Source organism: Podarcis filfolensis (genome assembly GCF_964270895.1).
Source record: "Podarcis filfolensis genome assembly, chromosome: 3".
NCBI classification, from domain to species: domain Eukaryota; kingdom Metazoa; phylum Chordata; class Lepidosauria; order Squamata; family Lacertidae; genus Podarcis; species Podarcis filfolensis.
Window position 1 is genome coordinate 10,186,863 of NC_139606.1, and position 23,530 is coordinate 10,210,392.

General features: G+C 45.8%; 1 protein-coding gene across 5 annotated transcripts in view; it reads right to left on the reverse strand.

Moving 5' to 3' along the window:
* FGF18 (fibroblast growth factor 18) overlaps positions 1 to 23,530 on the reverse strand; it is a 145,698-nt gene that overhangs the window by 34,889 nt on the left and 87,279 nt on the right. The window lies entirely within an intron of this gene.

Below are 23,530 nucleotides of genomic sequence, written 5' to 3' on the forward strand. Positions count from 1 at the left end.
CTTGCCGATCAGAAGGTCGGCGGTTCGAATCCCCGCGATGGGGTGAGCTCCTGTTGCTTGGTCCCTGCTCCTGCCAACCTAGCAGTTTGAAAGCCTGTCAAAAGTGCAAGTAGATAAATAGGTACCTCTCTGGCGGGAAGGTAAACGGCGTTTCCGTGCGCTCCTCTAGTTTGCCAGAAGTGGCTTAGTCATCCTGGCCACATGACCTGGAAGCTGTATGCCGGCTCCCTCGGCCAATAAAGCAAGATGAGTGCTGCAACCCCAGATTCGGTCACGACTGGACCTAATGGTCAAGGGTCCCTTTACCTTTTACAGAGCAGTGTAGGTCTACCCCTCCCGTTAATATAGTCTGTTGTGTAATTTTATTTTACTTTTGCTTACATTTTTCTGAGGAGGTGAAGGAGATATTTAAGTTCTAGCACCATCTCAGCTAATCACAATCTCATTCCTAAACAGACGCACAACCATACTGTATCAGAATTATTTGTGTGTCTGTATGCACGTAGTATACCTCCGCAGCTGTAATGGTAGCAACTTCAACATCTGCAGGACAATTGATGCATGCCTACTCAGAGCAAGCCCCATTGACTTCAATGGAGCTTACTCTCCCAGGTAAGTGTATACAGGATTGCAGCCTTAGAGTCTTAAGAGTTGGAAAACAGCCTTAGAGTTGAAAAACTCCCACCTCCCCAAAAAGGACCTCCTACACATAGCTGGGTTAAACCACAGAGCCTAGGACTTGCTGATCAGAAGGTCGGCGGTTCGAATTCCCGTGACGGGGTGAGCTCCCATTGCTCGGTCCCTGCTCCTGCCCACCTAGCAGTTCGAAAGCACGTCAAAGTGCAAGCAGATAAATAGGCACCGCTCCGGCGGGAAGGCAAACGTCGTTTCCGTGCGCTGCTCTGGTTTCGCCAGAAGGGGCTTAGTCATGCTGGCCACATGACCCGGAAGCTGTACGCCGGCTCCCTTGGCCAATAAAGCGAGATGAGCGCTGCAACCCCAGAGTCGTCCACGACTGGACCTAATGGTCAGACGTCCCTTTACCTTTACCTTACACATAGCTGTCAACTTTTCCCTTTTCTTGCGAGGAATCCTATTCGGAATATGGGAATTTCCCTTTAAAAAAGGGAAACATTGACAGCTATGCTCCTACAGCCTACAGCTCCCTTATGCAATTTCGAATGTGGAACCAAGCATGGCAATACATGCAGATTTGTAGCTAAAAGCAGATCAACTGACTTTATCATATTCTCATCATACGCAGTTATGTCAGCACAATGTGCGCTTCACGCCACAGTATTTTCTGCTGCTTCAGGGGGAGGAGGGGAGAAATCTTGATATAGTGACATCATCTCAGGTGATTCGATCAGTGCCGGATTTACGTATAAGCTAAACAAGCTATAGCTTAGGGCCCCACTCTCTTGGGGGCCCCCAAAAAAATTAAAGGCAAAAACCCTAGATGTACATTTCCAAAATATAAGATAAAAAACAAATGAAATAAAACCTACATACAGCAACAGTGTTTTGTGTTGTGTAGGCTCCTATGATATAAGTAATGGGCCCCGCCTGCTAGCTTGCTCCCTAAAATATCACTGGTTTGCTCATTTCTATATATAGGGTGCCTACATTCTGCATGGACCAGTTGCATGGCAACATGTGCAAATGGCTTTAGATACCTATTGGGTCCATAAATTACCATGTAGCTTACCATATTTTTCTGTCCATATGATGCCCCCATGTATAAGACACTCCCTATTTGGGGGGCAACAACCAATCGCCAGTCCACCCTCTGCACTATCCGTGTATAAGACACCCACTGATTTTTGGCATTTTTTGGGGGGGGGACCTAGTCTTATACACTGAAAAATACAGTATATTCAACACAAAAAACAGTGACAATTTGTTGTTGACAAAGGACAGCTGGACATATAGAGGGCCCCATTACCTTCAGTAGCTTAGGGCCTCATCAGACCTAAATCCAGCCTTGACTTTGATCGCTGAATTAGGGGGAGAGGAGAAGGACCTCAGTGTGGGGGTTACTGTTTGGGGGGGAAAGATGTGTTTGTCATTATGCCCAGTCCGGCCCTAAAAAGCATGGCAGATGAAGATGATGGATTATATGGGACTGGCAGAAATGACTGGCAGAATCCGGGACCAGGGAGAAGAGGCGGTGGAAGAAGATTGGAAGAAATTTAAAGACTACCTACAGAAATATTGCAAAATGAATGAATGTTAGAATGATGTTGGATAGAAATTAAGTGGTTTCCAGCTGTAATGCTTTAAGAATATGGAAAAATGAATTGATAATGGATGAAAATACTGAGTTATAAAATGTTAAATTATATATATAAGATGAATGAAAGAGGGTAAGGATTTGCTGATTTGATTAGTTAAATGGGAATACAAGAAGGGGAGGTGTGAGGAAGTCAATGAAACAAGCAAATGAGTCTTAAGTTATGAAAAATAATTATTTTTAACTTTTCTTGTTTCTTCTGTATGTTTTAATTCTTATTTTTTTTAATTCTTATTTTTATTTTTATGTGTTTTTGTATATTTGTTTTTGTAAAATCCTAATAAATATTTCTTTAAAAAAAAGCACGCGCATAGGAATCATTTTAGCAGTGCACACTTCTTCTTCTTCTTCTTCTTCTTCTTCTTATTATTATTATTATTATTACTATTATTCCTGCAGTTCTAAGGTTCTCCATGCTGCGGGCCTCACACATTCAGAAGCATTAGCAGCTTCTTTCCCTCTTACTTGCAGCTTATCCAAGAACTAAATCGCAGATCATAGAATTGTAGAGTTGGAAGGGACCACAGGGGCCATCTAGTCTGACCCCATGCAATACAAGAATCTTTTGTCCAACACGGGACTCGAACCCACAACCCAGAGATCAGGAGTCTGATGTTCCATCAACTGAGCTATCCCTTGGACACTGGCTGGGGAACGAACTGGCTCATAGGCACAGGTGGCATTCTAGAGCTCTGCTAATGTGCTTCCTATTAGTGCTTGGGGTCAGGAAATGGCAATTTGCAGGGCAAAAAGGTCAGTTCTAATTTGTACTGGGACGTCCTGCAATGTTGGCTTCCCTGCTTCCCTTGCAGCTAATTCAGTTGCAGCTAGGGTGGCCGTGTAGCCTTCTTTACAGAGGACAGCCTTCTATCTGAAGGGCTGTTAGAGGACAGTCCTTTGAAGGACTGCATGGTCCAAGCATGGTTGGAGGGTCAGGAGAGCAGGGAGTCTGAAGATGGCCAACAGCTGTTAGGACCTAGATACCAGATTAAGCAGGGACGCGGGGGTTCTGTGGGTTAAACCACAGAGCCTAGGGCTTGCCGATCAGAAGGTCAGCAGTTCGAATCCCTGCGACGGGGTGAGCTCCCGTTGCTCGGTCCCTGCTCCTGCCCACCTAGCAGTTTGAAAGCACATCAAAGTGCAAGTAGATAAATAGGTACCGCTCCGGCGGGAAGGTAAACGGCGTTTCCCTGCACTGCTCTGGTTCGCCAGAAGCGGCTTCGTCATGCTGGCCACATGACCTGGAAGCTTTACGCCGGCTCCCTCAGCCAATAAAGCGAGATGAGCGCCGCAACCCCGGAGTCGGTTACAACTGGACCTAATGGTCAGGGGTCCCTTTACCTTTACTTTACCAGATTAAGCAGTCACACTGGGAGTTTTCCAATGTAGTGCTGATGAGATTTCTGCTTGCCTGATGGAATGACCTCCTCTCTCTTCCTGCTGTGCTCCATTTTGCATTGCTCTGGGGTTTCTCTTGACCCTACAGAGCCAATTTGGGGGCATATAGGGCACAGCGAGGAGAGGGAAGAAAGCCCTTGAGGAACCAGTTAGTTGAATACAGCCTACTATGTTTAAATCTATACCTGTAAATTAGCATATGCAAATATTATACAAATTTGCGTCCTTTTTATGACACATTAAGTGGCCACCTATAAATTAGCATATGCAAATATTATACAAAACTGTGTCCAGCTTTCTATAATGCCTAAGTAGCTACTCTATTACAACCAATGGTGCTTACAAATGATCACTTTACCAAGTTATAACTTACTGGTGTAGACGCAACTTATATAGTAAGCTGGTTGGACCCAGGGATGATTGAGAAATTCGCTTTAGTTCTCATTTAAAGGCAACTCTGACTAATTTGCACTTTCCAAAACAATATGCAAACCGAAACACGGTCATCTTTCAAAATTTGCACTTCTTGGGATTTTGCAAAGTGGTTCTCTGGCCAACGAATGTATACAAAAATGCGTATATCATGGTAAAATAAAGTACTATATTTTTCCGTCCATAAGACTAGGTTTTCCCCCTAAAAAATAATGTCACAAATTAGGGGGCGTCTTAAACATGGATACATCTCCCCCCATTTTCTTAAATCTGAGTCTCCAAAAACAGGGGGCGTCTTATACATGGGGGCGTCTTTTAGATGGAAAATATATTAGCAAAGATGCGTCAGGGGAAATTATTTTGAAAAAATGTATATATTAGGCAAAATTGTATGCAAGTCTGTATTTTAGGAATGGCAGTAAAGTGCTGGGTGACTTGCATTTTCAGGATGACTTGCAAAAGAAAAAATACTGCAAACTGACGTGGACTTGTGAAAAACCGAGCTTAACGTTGGAAAACAGAGAAAGAGAGAGAAAGCAAAAATGATAGATTCGCCCCTTCTCACTTTTAACAACCTGGCTAGTGGTGAGGAGGGTGGGTTGGAAGTTCTGAAATTTCAGCCCCTGGAGATTATCTGCATGGTGGTTGCTGTAAGTGGGCAATATTGTCACCTCAAGCTGGCTACGCCGGATATAAGAAGAGGATGCAAAGTTGCCTCTTAAAGAGAATCTTTTTTTTTTCAGCCGAAACTGGTCGGAACTCAGTTCCGGCAGGTGGGCGCCATTGCCTTTGTAAGAAAAAAAGGGAGAAGTTCATGGTGAGTTCCAGCACCTCTTTCTAGAAAAATAGCACTGATCCTAGGACATACCGTATTTTTCGCTCTATAGGACGCACTTTTCCCCCTCCAAAAATGAAGGGGAAATGTGTGCGCGTCCTATGGAGCGAATGCAGGCTCCTTGGCTTCAGCGATAGCGACGCAAAGCCTCCAAAGTGCAGAGGGAGCACTCCCTCCACTCTCCGGAGGCTTCGCGTTGCTTTCGCTGAAGCCTGGAGAGCGAGAGGGGTCGGTGCGCACCGACCCTTCTCGCTCTCCAGGCTTCAGGGATAGCCGCCTGAAGCCTTTGGAGTGCAGCGGGAACTCTCGCTGCACTCCAAAGGTTTCAGGTTCCTTTTGCTGAAGCTGGGAGAGCAAGACTCTCCTGGCTTCAGCAGAGAGGGAGAGCTGCGTAGCACCCCTTCAGCGAAGCGGGAAGAGAAATGCAAGGGGCTCCATTTCTCCTGCTGCTTCGCTGAAGGGGCGCTGAGCAGAGAGGGGGAGAATTTTTTTTCTTGTTCCCCCCCTCTAAAACAAGGTGCGTCCTATGGTCGGGTGCGTCCTATAGAGCGAAAAATACGGTATCTGGCAACATTAGGAATAAGGATGCTTGAAGAGTTCCATTTCTATGATTATCAATGTTAACGGACCTGGTACTTACCTCCTAGACCAGGCATGCCCAACTCAGTAGACTGTGATCTACTCCCACTATAAAAAACTGGCAGTGATCTACCCATTGGATTGACCAAAGTTGTTGAGCTTTCTTTTTAAAAAATGGGGGGGGTGTCAATAGATCATGGTCACGTCGACCAGGATCGACCAGAGACACCCTGCAATCGACTGGTAGATCACAATCGACCGGTTGGAGACGCCTGTCCTAGACTAATGTGCAGATCAGAAAGAAATCCTTCTGATAGCTACACCCTAGTGGTCCCGGGCCCTAAGGAAGTTAGATTAGCCTCAACCAGAGCCAGGGCCTTTTCAACACTGGCCCCGGCCTGGTGGAACGCTCTGCCTCATGAGACCAGGGCCCTGCAGGATTTGATTTCTTTCTGCAGGGCCTGCAAGACAGAGTTGTTCCGCCTGGCCTTTGGCTTGGAGCCAATTTGATTCCCTCCCCCTCTTTCTTTTTCCTTTTCCTTCTCCTCCTGTGATGAGGCTGCATTTTAATATTTTAATGTTTCAATATTTTAATTGTTGTATTTTAATTTTGTTTTTAAGTTGTAATCATTCAACTTGTTTTTATTATTGCTTGTAAGCTGCTCTGAGCCCGGCCTTGGCTGGGGAGGGCGGGGTATAAATAAAAATTATTATTATTATTATTATTATTATTATTATTATTATTATTATTATTATTTTGCACTGCTTCCAATGTTGTGACGCAGTGCCAGAATGAGTTAAAAATGCATAGCTTACAGTAAAATATGCTTGGGCGTGTGAACCCTGAGATGATAGGTATATTGAAATTTGAATTTTCATGCAGACTGTTTGCAGATAAATGCAGGAATGGAATGAGCTGATGAACATGCACATGTGAAATTAAGATGTACCAGAAATAAGATGTCCATCTCTATTGAGGAGGTTTGCTTCACGTGTCCCTATTGTGTCCAATGTACAAGCAAGCATTGAAAACACAGCACCTTCAATGTGCTAGATGCTGACCCCACTTAGACACCCGGGAAGATGCAACTTCAAATGCCCTGATCCTGTCTAGTGAAGCCAGCAGGCACCTTGCCCACAACACGAGGGGCTTGGAGCAGGCAAGGCAGGACCACCTTGTATGTCTCACTTCTCTGGCACAGAAACCAGGCAGAAGCCTGGAGCAGACAAGATGGTTTTCTAGGCAGCCACACTTTGCACGCTCCAAAAAGGGCATGTGCAACAGAGAGAGAGAGACCTGCTTTGCTTCTCTTTGCACATGTCCAGAGAGAACGGCAGAAGGAGTTTTGGCAGAGCTGAATGGAAGCACGTCGCTCCCTGCCAAAACTTTGCAGAGCTGAACCACTTGGTTCCATGCGACTGAGGTAATTTGGCTTTTGTTCTTCAGAAGGTCGGCTCTAGTTGCTCTCCAGCTAGACCTATTGGGGATTGGAAAGTAGTCTGCTTGTAAGTGATATAGGCGATTGGCCATATAATGTTTTTGGAGCCCTCTCCCCTCAACACACACACACACCACAGCTCCAGCAGGATAGATCTCCACTAGTTTACTTGTGCATAGCTGTCAAGTGTCGATTATTTGAAGGGACAGTCCCTTATTCCAGCGCCATGTCCCGCTGCTGTCCCTTATTGATGGATGTCCCTTAAATATCCCTTAAATGATGTCCCTTAAATTTCAAAGGAAGCAGCTCCTCTCACTCCCTCCCTGCCAGCCAGGGAGGAGGGAGGCTCCAACTGTGTTGCTTGGCTGTGTTGCTCACCCAATAAGAAGTCTAAGAACAACTGGGGGGTGGAGCTTGCATGCCTTGTGTGTGGCTAGTTAATGCAAGCTGGGGTTTTTTGAATGCTGGACGCCATTTTGTTGCACGTGCTGCTGCAAACTTTGCAGTGCAAAGCCAGGCCGGGGAGCCATCTTAAGTTGAGGCTGCATAGGCCTTGTGGTGCATGTGATTCAGATTCTATTCAGTTGAACCTCTGGTTACAAAGTTGGTTGGACAGTGTTCTCGAAGCTAGCAGCATGAGTTTGACCAGACTGCAGGAGGACAGGAAGACTGGAGTGCCTGGAACAGGTGAGGCTGCAGGTCCCTTATTTTGGCTGCTGGTCCCTTATTTTCAAATCTGTAAGTTGACAGCTATGCTTGTGGCATCTAGCCTTGTCTTGCTTCTTTCCTCCATCTGCTTTTGCCAGCCTATAATGATCATGGATTAATCCAGCCGTCTCAATATGGTACCCTGCAGTTGTTTCAGACTACAACTCCTATCAGCCCCACCCAACAGAGCCAATAGTCAAGGACAGTGGAAATTGTGGCCTAAAACATCTGGAAGGCACGAGATTGGGGGAAGCCACTGTAGTCTCTTAGAGTTGCTGGGCCTGACTGCAAGATCTTTCCTCAGGGCAAGGATGCCGAGGATCAGACAGTTACCTTCAGCTTCCTTGCAACTCAATGGTTCTATGGGTGGACCCAGGGGATGAAGGGGGATGCATACCCCTAAGCATTTTGTGAATCTAATGGGAGAAGAAACTTTAAAAAATAAAAAAAATAGTTTCTTCTCTAGCACAGTGAATCGTCAGTTCCATTGCTACCCCCGATGGTGGCCTCATTTCCTGTCATGGTGTTTGCTGAGTCTCAGATGGAAGAAGAGGAAGAAGAGGAGGAGGAGGAGGAGGAGTTTGGATTTGATATCCCACTTTATCACTACCCCTAAGGAGTCTCAAGGGATGCGGGTGGCGCTGTGGGTTAAACCACAGAGCCTAGGACTTGCCGATCAGAAGGTCGGTGGTTCGAATCCCTGTGACGGGGTGAGCTCCCATTGCTCGGTCCCTGCTCCTACCAACATAGAAGTTCGAAAGCACATCAAAGTGCAAGTAGATAAATAGGTACCGCTCCGGCGGGAAGGTAAACGACGTTTCCGTGCACTGCTCTGGTTCGCCAGAAGCGGCTTAGTCATGCTGGCCACATGACCCAGAAGCTGTATGGCAGCTCCCTCGGCCAATAAAGCGAGATGTGTGCCGCAACCCCAGAGTCGGTCACGACTGGACCTAATAGTCAGGGGTCCCTTTACCTTCTGATCGGCAAGTCCTAGGCTCTGTGGTTTAACCCACAGCACCACCCGCATCCCAAAAGCCTTCATAAGTGTAAGCTAATTGTTATCTTGTGTTGCGCTGTTATATTTTGCCTTTATAGCTATGAAGGAAATGAAAAGGAAACCACAAACAGTTGTTGCGATATCAGGCCCTCCAAGTGTCCCTATTTTCCAGCGACAGTCCCAGAATCTGTCCCAGTTTCCAATTTAATCCCAGAATGTCCTGCTTAGGACGTCCCTATTTTCATCAGAGAAATGTTGGAGGGTATGGATTTATGTGACCCCTGAGCCAAGGAGACAAATAACTACAAAACCTTTAGAAGACATCTGAAGGCAGCCCTGTATAGAGAATTTTAAAAAATATTTAATGTTTTATTATGTGGCTGGGGCAACCCAGTCAGATGGGCGGGGTATGATGATGATGATACGATACGATAATCTTTATTGTCATTGTCCCATACGGAACAACGAAATTGAAAAATCTACATAAGACATTCAAAAACCAACAAGCCTGCTATCCCAGCTACCCCAACCTGGTTAGCCCCCTTAAAACTCTGATACCCCATTTTTAAATACAATATACTTCCATACAGATGTTGAACTCCCTGCCACATTTGTCTAGTGTCATGATTTCTCAGATGGTGCTCCCCCATTTTTAAACGACCCTTTCAATAAGCGATGGAAAAATGTGATCATACCACAGAAATATCTCTCTCTCTCTCTCTCTCTCTCTCTCGGTTCATTTAAAGATTCTGTCTAGCACCAAATAATTTATTTTTGTAACAAGGCAATATACCATAGAAGGTGTTGTTTTTTTATATAAAAAAAATGATGATGATGATGATGATGATGATGCCTGGATTAATTGCAGGATACTAAGTGCAAATTGCAAAACATTTCTCAGTTAAAGGCTGAGTCTCAGGGGGAGTTTAATAAGACCGGGAGTGGATCCTAGGAGGGTTATTGTACACAGGAAAGAGATAATCATGGGGAAGGGGAGGGAAAGGGGAAAGATACCAGATCTATCATGTGGCAAGCTCCAGTGAGTATTTCCTAAAAGCAAAAAAGCGAAGAGTAGGTTTGCGCCCAACTGATTTGGTAAAAAGCACAAGCCCTTGACAGTTGCGTTCCCAGATGCTGGTTGAGAAGAAGAGGGTTGTATTCTTGTGTTGTTCTTTGTTTTCTGCATGATAGCAGTCTGGCAAGAGTTTGGAAAAGACTATCGGCACAATGTCATGCACTTTCATTAGGCAAACTGTACTGGGAGCTCTAGGACGCGGGTGGCGCTGTGGGTTAAACCACAGAGCCTAGGGCTTGCTGATCAGAAGGTCGGCGGTTCAAATCCCCGTGACAGGGTGAGCTCCCGTTGTTCAGTCCCTGCTCCTGCCAACCTAGCAGTTTGAAAGCACGTCAAAGTGCAAGTAGATGAATAGGTACCGCTCCGGCGGGAAGGTAAACGGCGTTTCCGTGCGCTGCTCTGGTTCGCCTGAAGTGGCTTAGTCATGCTGGCCACATGACCCGGAAGCTGTACGGCAGCTCCCTCGGCCAACAAAGCGAGATGAGCACCACAACCCCAGAGTCGTCCGCGACTGGACCTAATGGTCAGGGGTACCTTTACCTTTACTGGGGGCTTTGCTAAGAATCGGCATCATAATTATCCACTTATATTTCACATCCCTCCCTCTGTAGTGAACTAAAGTGGCCCAGGTGGATCCAAAAAACAAGGGGGAAAGACCCATTTCACAGGGTGTTCCAGTAAGACAATTTTCCTGCAGCCTAACGTTATTTTTTTACTGAAGAAGCAAAATCTTCAGGGCCTCTGAATCACCCCCAGCAGGGAAAACATCATACTGACTGCAGCGTGCTTGGAGGTCAAACAAAATCAATAGAGCGCTCTCTTAAACTGTCTTTATGCTAACCCTCTTTTCAGAGGCATCTGGGGGGGAAATGGACCTTTTATCATTCTCGTGGCAAGCGTCTTAACCACTAAAGGAGAGCAAAACAAATCCCGCCGTTGTTTCCGCCAGACACCTCAGCTCAGCTGCTTAGTTTGTCAAGTCATCCTATCTGTTTCGTTCCATGAGGCCAAGAAGTGAGGTTTGGAAAGGATGGGAGGAGATCGGGAAATAAATCAATATCCCCGATTGATCAGAAATTATATTTAAAGCAGGCCACTGATAAGTTTAACACAGGTCACAGCTTAAAGGGCATGGCAATTTAGCCCCCAGAGATGAAATGTACAGGGTTTACTCAGTCATTTCCTGCCAAGAAACAAAATAATGGATTTGGAGGGAAAGGTTTTGACTTCCTTCTGCATCAGTAAGGAGTCGATCCTTTATTGACATCAGCCAGGTGCCTTCCTGGTACAATTTTAGATAAAATAAAATAACGATAATGATAATTGTTTGGGCAAGCTACCAAGACATGTAAATTTATTATGTATACTTGTTTTTCAATTATTTGTTCTTCTATATCCATCAGTAATAGATCCACTCCATGCTAATAATAATAAAAAACTTTTATTTATACCCCACCCTCCCCGGCCAAGAGTGGGCTTAGGGCGGCTAACACCGAATATAGGTAAAGGTAAAGGGACCCCTGACCATTAGGTCCAGTCGTGGCCGACTCTGGGGTTGCAGCGCTCATCTCGCTTTATTGGCCGAGGGAGCCGGCGTACAGTTTCCGGGTCATGTGGCCAGCATGACTAAGCTGCTTCTGGCAAACCAGAGCAGTGAACGGAAACGCCGTTTACCTTCCCGCCAGAGCGGTACCTATTTATCTACTTGCACTTTGACGTGTTTTTGAACTGCTAGTTTGGCAGGAGCAGGGACCGAGCAATGGGAGCTCACCCCATTGCAGGGATTCGAACCGCCGACCTTCTGATCGGCAAGTCCTAGGCTCTGTGGTTTAACCCACAGCGCCAGCCGCGTCATTTGCAGAATCACTGCGTACTTACGTGGGAGTAAATCCCATTGAACTCAATGAAGCTTTCATTGGATTACACAAGCCTAGGATTCCACTGTAAAATAAACCTAAAATTTCCCTAGTACAAGAGACTAACAGCCTCCTGGAACACTGACAGCCACCAGGAAAGCCTTTAGTAAATCAGTATGACAAAAATGATGTGTAAGGGAAGCATCTGGGGAAATAAGTGCAATTAAATCCCAGCACTACCTCCCCCACCCTGGTCTGGATTGATTTTTCCAGTGGCTACAGAGCTTTAAATTTAGTTGTCAATAGAATAGGTGAAAATTCAATACCACACTGGCTATTGGCCAGCTAATGTGTTACCCATGAAAAATTAAAAGTTGTAAAGTCAGTTGTGAATGCAATTGTATTCTCCAATAATATATAACACAAAACTACCATATTTTTCTGTCTATCAGACGCCCCCGTGTATAAGATGCCCCTATTTCGGGGGACTCAGATTTAAGAAAATGGCCTCGGCACTATCTGTGTACCTCTAGTTACAGACTCGATCCATTCCGAGGTGCCGTTCGCACCTCAAAAAGTTCATAACTAGAGTGCTGCTTCTGCGCACGTAGGCGGTATGATAGAGCACTTCTGCGCATGCGCATGCGGTGAAACCCAGAAGTATACACTTCCGGGTTTGCTGCGTTCGCAAGCCGAAAAGACGCAACATGAACCTAAAGCAATATGAGGTATGACTGTATAAGATGCCCCCTAATTTTTGACATACCGTACTTTTTGCTCTATAAGACTCACTTTTCCCCTCCTAAAAAGTAAGGGGAAACATGTGTGCGTCTTATGGAGCGAATGCAGGCTGCGCAGCTATCCCAGAAGCCAGAACAGCAAGAGGGATTGCTGCTTTCACTGTGCAGCGATCCCTCTTGCTGTTCTGACTTCTGAGATTCAGAATGTTTTTTTTCTTGTTTTCCTCCTCCAAAAACTAGGTGCGTCTTGTGGTCTGCTGCATCTTATAGAGCGAAAAATATGGTAATTTATTGAGGGGACTAGTCTTATACACGGGAAAATATGGTAACTGCTGATCAGACTTCACCAAGTGTTTCATATAAGATGGCTATATGCAAAAGAGTAAAAGCGGTTTCCTGCACCTTTTCCCTGTGGCAGAAGGAAATTTCAGGAGGAGTAGCTTGTGTGACAAAGGTGTTCCTGCTATTTAAAAAAAAAAACCCTCTATTTCACAGCTTTGACAATATGCAGGAATCTTGTGTTGTCTTTCAGCTGCCCACCCTAGCCATGCACCACATTTGTGCCCTTATCAAAATGACGGGAGAGCCTATTTTTAGATTTAAAAAAATATAGCAAGTTGCTAGCCCTCATGGTCACACTTTAAAAAGTGTGTGCGGCCACCATTAAATCTAAAGGTTCTGAAAAACGGACACAAGGTTAATAATGACATGCGGCCAAATCTTAGGCATCTTTACTTAGAAGTAAGCCTTTCTGACAACAGTTAGTTTAATAGTGCAACTCTATACATGTTTACTCAAAGGTCTGATTTCAGTCCTTAAAGGTAAAGGTAAAGGTACCCCTGCCCGTACGGGCCAGTCGTGACTGACTCTGGGGTTGCGTGCTCATCTCGCTTAAGAGGCCGGGAGCCAGCGCTGTCCGAAGACACTTCCGGGTCATGTGGCCAGCGTGACGAAGCTGCTCTGGCGAGCCAGCACCAGCGCAGCGCACGGAAACGCCGTTACCTTCCCGCTATAAAGCGGTCCCTATTTATCTACTTGCACTTAGGGGTGCTTTCGAACTGCTAGGTGGGCAGGAGCTGGGACCAAACGACGGGAGCTCACCCCGCCGCGGGGATTCGAACCGCCGACCATACGATCGGTAAGTCCTAGGCACTGAGGTTTTACCCACAGCGCCACCCGCGTCCCTGCTTACTCCTAGGTAATTTGGGAGGTAGACAGTTGCAGTCCTACTCTCTAATAAGTGTACAGAGGACTGCAACCATGTATCCCAAACCTATTGCTGTCTACTTTGAAGTAAGGAAGGCTCACTATACTCACAGAACTGGCCATTGATAAGTATCACATACTTCCACCCTTACAGTGTAGTCCTACAGATGTCCCACAGAGCCAAAGGGTTCTTATTTCCATCGAAATGTGTGCAAGATTGCAAACTAAATTGCTTTTTTCAAAGCTCCATGACCTCCAAGGCCACTCCAGAATTCTCGAAACATTTGGGCTGAAGTCCTATACAGTGGAACCTCTATTTGCGACCATAATACATTCCGGAGGTCAAAATGGGTTGCTGGGAGAGGCACCGTTGTGCACAGGCGCAGGCGGCGATTGCCCGCTTCTGCACATGTGTGGACCATAGCTGTCAACTTACAGATTTGAAAATAAGGGACCAGCAGCCTCAAAAATAAGGGATCATCAGCCAAAATAAGGGATTTTGGCTTAGCTTATACAGAAATCCGCCACTGATGGAGCCAGGCTGCTTTTGCTGCCACTGACTGTGTTTTGCAGGGGGTTGGACTAGATGATCCTAAGGGTCTACAACTCCCACCAAAGAAGAGTGGCAGACAAAACTGATGAACGACGTCGAGATGGCAAAGCTTACAGGGAAGAGGACCTCTTTAATAAAGAATGGGGAAAGTTTATAATTTATTTGAAAAGCTATTGTAAAGAGTTGCATACATTGGTAGGATTGACAGAAAACTTGTAGTAAAAATTTGATCTATGGATGGACAAATGATTTATAAAAATAGAGTTATGAAAGGGATGCAGAGGGGGAGATCACTACATTAAGATGCTGCACTGATTGGAGGGTATGCTAAGCAGCACGTCGGGGCTGCCGTCGTCCTGGCGTGAGGAGTTCCATCAGCCCTTCCCCGCCCGAGAGAGAGGGAGGGAGGAAGAAAGACTCTCGCCCATGCTGCCCACGAGCCCGGTGTGAGGCAGTTGCAGCACTACCACAGCCGCTGAAATGCCGCCCTTCTGCGTCCCTCCCCAGCCCCTCCTCTTCCTCCTCCCTCAGGCCGCCTCCTCAGCCGCCGCCGCCGCTGCCTCCAGCTTCCCCTGGAGTGTGGCGGAAGTCTCACAAGAGAGGGGCTGCCTGCCCGCCCGCCGCCACCCATCTCCTCATGATGCACTCCTGAGGGGGAAAAGGGAGAGACGGAGACGCGGCAGCTCGTGCACGCTCTCTCTCGCGCGATGGAGGACCCCGAGCCGCTACTTCCCTCCTGAGCCGGGCGAGCATAAAACCCGGGAAATTTAAGGGACATCATCAATAAGGGACAGCAACGGGACACGGCGCTGGGATAAGGGAGTTTCCCGCCAAATAAGGGACAGTTGACAGCTATGGTGTGAACAGTGATCGCCGCTCCTGCGCATGCACGAACCGTGTCAAACCCACCGGTTACTTCCAGGTTTGCAGCGGTCACAACTTGGAACAATCGTAAGAAGAGGCGGTGGTAAGTAGAGGTTTGACTGTATACAGTTACTAGGGTCAGGAGTTATTAGGTTCATCTACTGAACACAGCACAACTTACAGACTTACAGTAAATAGCTCCAACATGAGTATCACACTGATAGGTAAATGCACCATACTTATCAGTGTTTGTCCAACCAGGAAGGCCTCGTGATATTAAAGATATGTCACTAAAACGTGCATGCCAGCTGCTCCCCTCAGGGGGTATTACACATCTCTGATGTGGCCTTCAAGGCTGAACAAGCTGACCATCCCATTTCCTGTTCTAGTGCAATGAAAAATACCATTAAGACAAATGGCCCAAACCAATGATCTAAGGATGTGCAGATCTCCCACGTCGTTTCCAAGAAATTTCACCACTCCTATAGAAACTCCTTTTGCTTCCCTGGAGAACAGCAGTGAGGAAACCTGTGGCCTTCCGTTTAATGATGGACTACATCTCCCATCATCCCTGATCTTTGGTTCATAGTGGCTGGAGCTGATGAGTGTTGATGTCTAGCAACAACTGGAGAAACTAACTTGCATGTTCATGCTCATGTTTTGATACTTCTCCTAATCAAGAACCAGTGCAAATTCACCTTGAAGTTTGACTTTTGACAACATTTGGGGACTGCTGCTCGAGTCAGTCAGTACTGGAGTGGAATATAGCTTCCAGACGGCCTCTATTTTTGAGTGGGATTCAATCACATACTGGCAAATTCAGGTTGCACAATTACAGTTCATTGAGAGGTCTTGCACAACAAACCTGCTTCCTCAAAAGACTGGACTTCTTGCGATGGGGAAACACATTGTAAAGTGTGGGTGACACCAAGGATGGAAGAATGAGGAAATCCCGACCAAACAACAGTGGCAAGGGAAATTGATGGATTATACAGAACTGGTGAAATTGACATGTACCAACTGTGAGACAAGGACAACTGTGGCTTTAAAGAAGAATGGGAACTTTTTACAAATTACTTTAAAAAAACAAAACAAAATGAACCACTTTAGCTAATGGGGCCTCCCACTGCCACCGTGCAATTTCTGTTCTCATCCTGAAGCAAAGTTCTTAACCCAAGGTACTATTTCTGGGTTAGCGGAGTCTGTAACCTGAAGTGTATGCAACCCAAAGTACCACTGTCCTGGATTGAGGCCGTTTAGGGCTTTAAAGGTCAGCACCAACACTTTGAACTGTGCTCAGAAACGTAATGGAAAGCTAATTGCATTCCGTGCCTGCCATGCTTCCCTGCCCTGTGGTCGACCTGGGCTCACTTGACAGCTCCTTGACAGCTCTTTTTCTTTCTTTCTTTTTTTTTATAATAAATTTTTATTGGTTTTACAACATATATTAAAACACAATACAACTAACAATTAACGACACATAAACAAACAAACATGTAAACACATATAATTTCTTAACCTCTCTTTCTTGAACCTTGTTTCAACGACTTCCCCATACCTCCCTTTTCTGCACCCCTGTTTTAAACTTTTCCAGCAACCCCTAATTTCAATTACTTATAATTCACTTTCTTTAATCCTTTTTCTCTTACCCAATTATTTGTCACTGCAATTCTGTTTTACATTACCCATAACATTTTAGCACTCATTAATTTTACAACAGTTCTTAAGATAAATTTTAAATTTCTTCCAATCTTCTTCCACCGTCTCTTTCCCTTGGTCACGGATTCTGCCAGTCATCTCAGCCAGTCCCATATAGTCAATCACTTTCGCCTGCCACTCTTCCAGCGTGGGTAGTTCTTGTGTCTTCCAATACTTTGCTAAAAGAACTCTTGCTGCTGTTGTAGCATACATAAAGAACGTCCTATCTTTCCTTGACACCAATTGGCCTACCATGCCCAGGAGAAAAGCTTCTGGTTTCTTATGAAAGGTACACTTAAGTACCTTCTTGATTTCATTATAGATAATTTCCCAGAAGGCCTTGATCCTTGGGCACGTCCACCAAAGGTGGTAGAAAGTACCTTCAGTTTCCTTACATTTCCAGCATTTATTATTGGGCGTATGATAAATTTTTGCAAGCTTGACTGGGGTCATGTACCACTTCCGCTCCTTGACAGCTCTTAACAATCTTGTGAAAAGCTGGAACGACAGAGCAGGACAGAGATATGACAACTAGGGTTGATACACCTCAGGGGTGGCCCAGGACATTTTGCAGCTTCAGGCAAAACCAATATTGTTACCCACTCCCTCTGCTGCCTCCTCCTCTGCACCAACCCAGCACCGCATGGTGCGGAGAAGGCAGTTGCAGAGGCAAGCAGTGGTGGATCTGTCACCTGAGGTAACTGCCTCACCTTGCCTCATGGACTGACCGGCCCTGATTCACCTACAAAAGCATTTTGACATTACAGAGCCAGCTATACAGCATCCTAAGAGTACAGTGGTACCTCGGGTTACATACGCTTCAGGTTGCATACGCTTCAGGTTACAGACTCCGCTAACCCAGAAATAGTACCTCGGGTTAAGAATTTTGCTTCAGGATGAGAACAGAAATCGTGCTCCGGTGGCGCGGCAGGAGGCCCCATTAGCTAAAGTGGTGCTTCAGGTTAAGAACAGTTTCAGATTAAGAACGGACCTCCGGAACGAATTAAGTACCCGTATTTTCCGGCGTATAAGACTACTGGGTGTATAAGACAACCCCCCAACTTTTCCAGTTAAAATATAGAGTTTGGGATACACTCGCCGTATAAGACTACCCCTCTTCCAACGCACACCAAATAAAAATTTAAAAAAACAGTCTCCGGTCTGGCTCCAAAATCTGCTCCACTTCCCAGTGGCCGGGGGCTTCTGGGGCCAATTTTCAAGCGTATTTCTGCTTCATCTAGAGCTTGGTGTCCTCTGATTTAATTTGCTGTCATTTTATCCTTTGGTGGGGAGTTGCTGCAGGAGCTGCTGCTGTAGCCGGCGTATAAGACGACCCCCTACTTTTGAGAAGATTTTCCTGGGTTAAAAAGTAGTCTTATACTCCAGAAAATACAGTACTTAACCCGAGGTACCACTGTACTCAGAAGAGCAGTTGCATAAGGCAGGCTCAGCCATGGTAAAGTTAAGGCTGGACAACGTTATATTATTGACTTGTCTTCAAGGAATTGGCATTCACATTTTTATAAAGTAAAAAAAAACCTTGCAAGATAAATCACAACGCTAACAATATTTGTATTGATTATCTAACTGGAGTTGCAATTGGCTCCATTGTCTCACTTCCTCTCAAATTGCTCGCAGATGGGATCCCATTTCTAACGCTGCAATTCTAGAGGGAACACTTAAATCGCTGCCTGGAACTGTACACACAGTCGCAGGCTCAAAACTCTTGCTCAGAAGGGCTTCAATTATCTTCAAGGCATTTCCATTCATAATTTCCTCCGTTAAAAGGTTTAACGAGCAAAATTAACGTTACGCCTCAAACTTGGCATCCCCCTGCCATGCTTGTTACATGAAAATAAGAGGTTAGGATTTCCCAGAGAAATCCGTCTGTTCAGGGGAAACAAATGGGAGTTTGTGGGAGGAGGAAGACAGGAGACACGTCAGAACACCTGATCTACCTGCACATCCTCCAACATTTCTCACAGGTTGTAACAGGGACACATTTGTCTACTCCTAGTATTACACCACGGATCACTGCCAAAGCCACCTCCCAATGCAAGTGATTACTCATTGCTGAAGGCACCACTCCACCAGATCATTGCTGCATTCATTTACTTTGCAATGCCCTGATCTCCACTGGTTTGAAACGTCAAACATAATGGTGAAGGTGGTGAAGGTCCTGTGTGAGTGTCTGGAGGCAGTTGGAGGATGGATGGTGGCTAACTGAGGTTGAATCCTGACAAGACAGAAGTACTGTTTTTGGGGGACAGGAGGCGGGCAGGTGTGGAGGACTCCCTGGTCCTGAATGGAGTAACTGTGCCCCTGAAGGACCAGTTGCACAGCCTGGGAGTCATTCTGGACTCACAGCTGTCCATGGAGGCACAGGTCAATTCTGTGTCCAGGGCAGCTGTTTACCAGCTCCATCTGGTACACAGGCTGAGACCCTAACTGCCCGTGGACTGTCTCACCAGAGTGGTACATGCTCTGGTTATCTCTCGCTTGGACTACTGCAATGCGCTCTATGTGGGGCTACCTTTGAAGGTGACCCGGAAACTATAACTAATCCAAAATGCGGCAGCTAGACTGGTGACTGGGAGCGGCCGCTGAGACCATATAACACCAGTCTTGAAAGACCTACGCTGGCTCCCAGTACGTTTCCGAGCACAATTCAAAGTGTTGGTGCTGACCTTTAAAGCCCTAATCGGCTTCGGTCCTGTATACCTGAAGGAGCGTCTCCATCCCCATCGTTCTGCCCAGACACTGAGGTCCAGCACCGAGGGCCTTCTGGTGGTTCCCTCGCTGCGAGAAGCCAAGTTACAGGGAACCAGGCAGTGGCACCCACCCTGTGGAACACCCTCCCACCAGATGTCAAAGAGAAAAATAACTACCAAACTTTTAGAAGACATCTAAAGGCAGCCCTGTTTAGGGAAGCTTTTAATGTTTAATAGATTATTGTATTTTAGTGTTTTGTTGGAAGCTGCCCAGAGTGGCTGGGGAAACCCAGCCAGATGGGCGGGGTATAAATAATAAATTATTATTATTATTATTATTATTATTATTATTATTATTATTATTATTCTCGCCAAAGATATGCAGGGGGAATACAATTGTTCTGCATTGCACAACGTAAATCATATGCAGCAGGCTATGTGAAATGGCAAGCTAGGCCTTGCATGATGCCTTCACAAGCTACGTCTCCCTCCTGTTCAGAAATCTTGGGAGTCCTGGTGGGGGAAGAGAGCTGGACAACTCTAGCACCTCGTACGGACCATGTTCAAACAAGCTATTCCCAAAAGGAGGAATGGTGATTTGCCAGAGACATGGACTGGAAAAGACAGACTGTTCCCAGTCGACAGGGACAGTTGGAGCATACAAAACGTCTGCTGGATGCATTCAGCAGGTGCAGAAGGCAATTAAAGTTAGGAGAAAGTGAGCTGTGATTTATTTATTTTTTAAGCCCGGGGGAGGGGGGGGCGTGTCTCACATTTTTCACTCACATGCCTATACATGTCTACTCAGAAGTAATCCCCATGCACTACAAGGGGGCTTACTTGGGACTGCGTATAGGACAGCAGCCTTAGATGACCGAACTATGTCACACCCCATTACATTGGTGGAACTCCATCAGTTGATTCCAGCTCAATGGACACATCTAATTTAGGGCCCTTAATATCAATGGGTCTACTCTGAGTAGAACTTACCTGGGGACAACCCACATACAAAAAACACATTTCCTCAAGTATCCCTAGCTGGCATCCTGCCACAACAATCTTCATGGGATTGTCAACTCCACCCAGATTCCTTTTTGCCAAACTCTGTCTATGAATCAGACAAGTTGAAGACCGCATAACTCAGTCTGGCACTATAACTAATAATTGTATTGATATTTTTTTTTAAATCGTATTATTAATTGTTCTGTTTTACTTACATATAGCGCTTTTTGACCCAAAGACCCCCAGAGTGAGGAACACCATATTAAGAGATATTACACAGAACAATGAAATGCCACAGATCATCATATATGATGCGAGCCAGCAAAATCATAGTGTCAGTAAAGAGCCACGTTCAAATGTCACAGTGGGGGCAATTGTGGGTAATTTTCTGTTATGTGCCATTCCTACTATAAAAAAAATTAGAAGGCAATGGATGCAAGCACATTTTTAAGACATTTGCAGAGAGCCAACAGTAGTGGGGGCTGTTTTGTTGGTTTTTTAAAAATGAAATGTTGTCTCCCATTAGGCATCAAGCAGTTCTCTGGGTGTGCAATTTCTTATGTATGTGATATACATTGGGGGCGGGGGAGGTACACAAATATTGCAATCCAGGAGTTCATGTGCCCAAAAAAGTTGCTCAAAGTAGAAGGTCCCTTCTAGACCAGGGGTCAGCAAACTTTTTCAGCAGGGGGCCGAGCCACTGTCCCTCAGACCTTGTGGAGGGCCGGAATATATATTTTTTTAAAAAATAAACAAATTCCTATGCCCCACAAATAACCCAGAGATGCATTTTAAATAAAAGCACACATTCTACTCATGTAAAAACACCAGGCAGGCCCCACAAATAACCCAGAGATGCATTTTAAATAAAAGGACACATTCTACTCATGTAAAAACACGCTGATTCCCGGACTGTCCGCGGGCCGGATTTAGAAGGTGATTGGGCCGGATCCGGCCCCCGGGCTTTAGTTTGTCTACCCATGTTCTAGACCAGCGGTTCTCAACCTGTGTGTCCCCAGATGTTGTCGGACTACAACTCCTATCATCCCTCAACTCCCATCATCCCTGAGCTCTAGCCTTGCTAGCTAGGGGCGCTGGGAGTTGTAGTTCAACAACATCTGGGGACCCCCAGGTTGAGAAAGGCTGTTCTAGACAAACACGTTTTTCTCCCTGGAGTCTATCTGCCTCACAAAGGCAGAAACACGGCCGACGAAATAAAGAATGAAATCTTAAAAGCACAGATGTTTCAAATAAGACGATTACGGCACATTTTAAATGGTTGCTGAACCTTTCAGAACAGAATCCAAGGTGATGGTAATTGAGCCCTTCCCCTAACCCTGGGATCCTGGGAGGTCCGGCTCACTTTGCCGTTTGTGGTTCAACAAAGCCAGCCTTGCCCATGCTTCTAATTCACGTCGCTGCACCGTCATTCCCGACATCTTTTTAGCCGCTTTCAAAGAGAAACTTGCCTGCCCTACCCACCCACACCGCCCAAATCTGGTGAGAGAGAATGAGATGGGTGGAGACAGTCAAACGTTGGGCAGAAGACAAACACGCAAGCAAGCAGCTGGCCCAAACGCAAGCTTTCTTGCCTCGGCCCAATTGCGGGTTCCCCCATATGACCGCACAGCTGCCACAGTGAGTGATCATCATTATGTTGAGGTCATCTCTGTCCTGAGGCTAAGTTTGTGAAAATAAATGGCTGTGAAGAAAACGGGGGGCGGGTGAGAGAGGGAGAGACAGAGGGCTTTTAAAAGTTATTTGGTCTTCCTGCCATTCTCAGACTGCAAAGGGGAGGTGAACCTAAGCTGAAATATTTGGCTTAAAGAGAAAATAGCCATAGGACTGGTTCCACGCCAAATAAATTACAGATCAGAGTTACGGCTCATAGAGGGCATTGACTGATCCACAACAGTCAGGCTGTTTGTGCGCACCCAGTTCTTAGGGAGAAATACCAATTTCCAAATAGCATTCTTTAATTGATACTTGCCCAAAAAGAGGCTTGTGATTATCTAGCCATGTCTTTGCTTCGGCTCTGTATTACCTTCTTGTAGTTCGTATTTCCACTTATTTTCTGATGGCAGAAAAAATATATATGCTACTACTTGATTCCTCCCCTTCTCCTGAGTTTGTGATGGATTGTAGGTAGGTGAAGTGAGATTATTAATCATCATCAAAATCATCATGATCATATCTATTTTTATCACGCTTGTGACAGAATGCATAATAATAATAACAATAATAATAATAATTTATTTATACCCTGCCCATCTGGCTGAGTTTCCCCAGCCACTCTGGGCGGCTTCGACAAAATATTAAAATATCGTAATACATCAAACATTAAAAGCTTCCCTAAACAGGGCTGCCTTCAGATGTCTTTTAAAAGTCTGGTAGTTGTTTTTCTCTTTGACATCTGATGGGAGGGCGTTCCACAGGGCGGGTGCCACTACCGAGAAGGCCCTGGTTCCCTGTAACTTGGCTTCTTGCAGTGATGGAACCTCCAGAATGCCCTCAGCGCTGGACCTCAGGGTCCGGGCAGAACGATGGGGGTGGAGAAACTCCTTTAGGTATACTGGACCGAGGCCATTTAGGGCTTTAAAGGTCAGCACCAACACTTTGAATTGTGCTCGGAAATGGCATGCAGGGGATTTCCATCTCCTGCCCAGGGCACAGATCAGAACCAGATCTAGGCATCCATGTGGCTCTCCAGATTTTCAAAACATAGAGGATCTCCAGACTAAGGAAGGAGAAAGTGAGAGACAGCAACCATTGGAGGAGAACACTGCATGGACAGAAGGGCATCAGAGGAGGTGAAATCCACATTAAATTGAAGCATGGATGTGTCTATTCTACTGCTGCTTTATAATATGAACCCAACAACCACAAGACTATAAGCACAAGTTCTAATGATGAAATGCAACCTAGGACAACACATTATCCTAAAGCAGACCACTGGTCAGCTAGTTTCAGATGGTCTACACCAGGGGTCAGCAAACTTTTTCAGCAGGGGCAAGTCCTCTGTCCCTCAGACCTTGTGGGGGACCAGACTATATTTGGGGGGGGGATAAAATGATGCAAGAGCACCACAAGCCCCAGTGGCTGCTTAACTGTGTCTTGTGAGCAGCAGGGGCTGGCAGCAGTGGA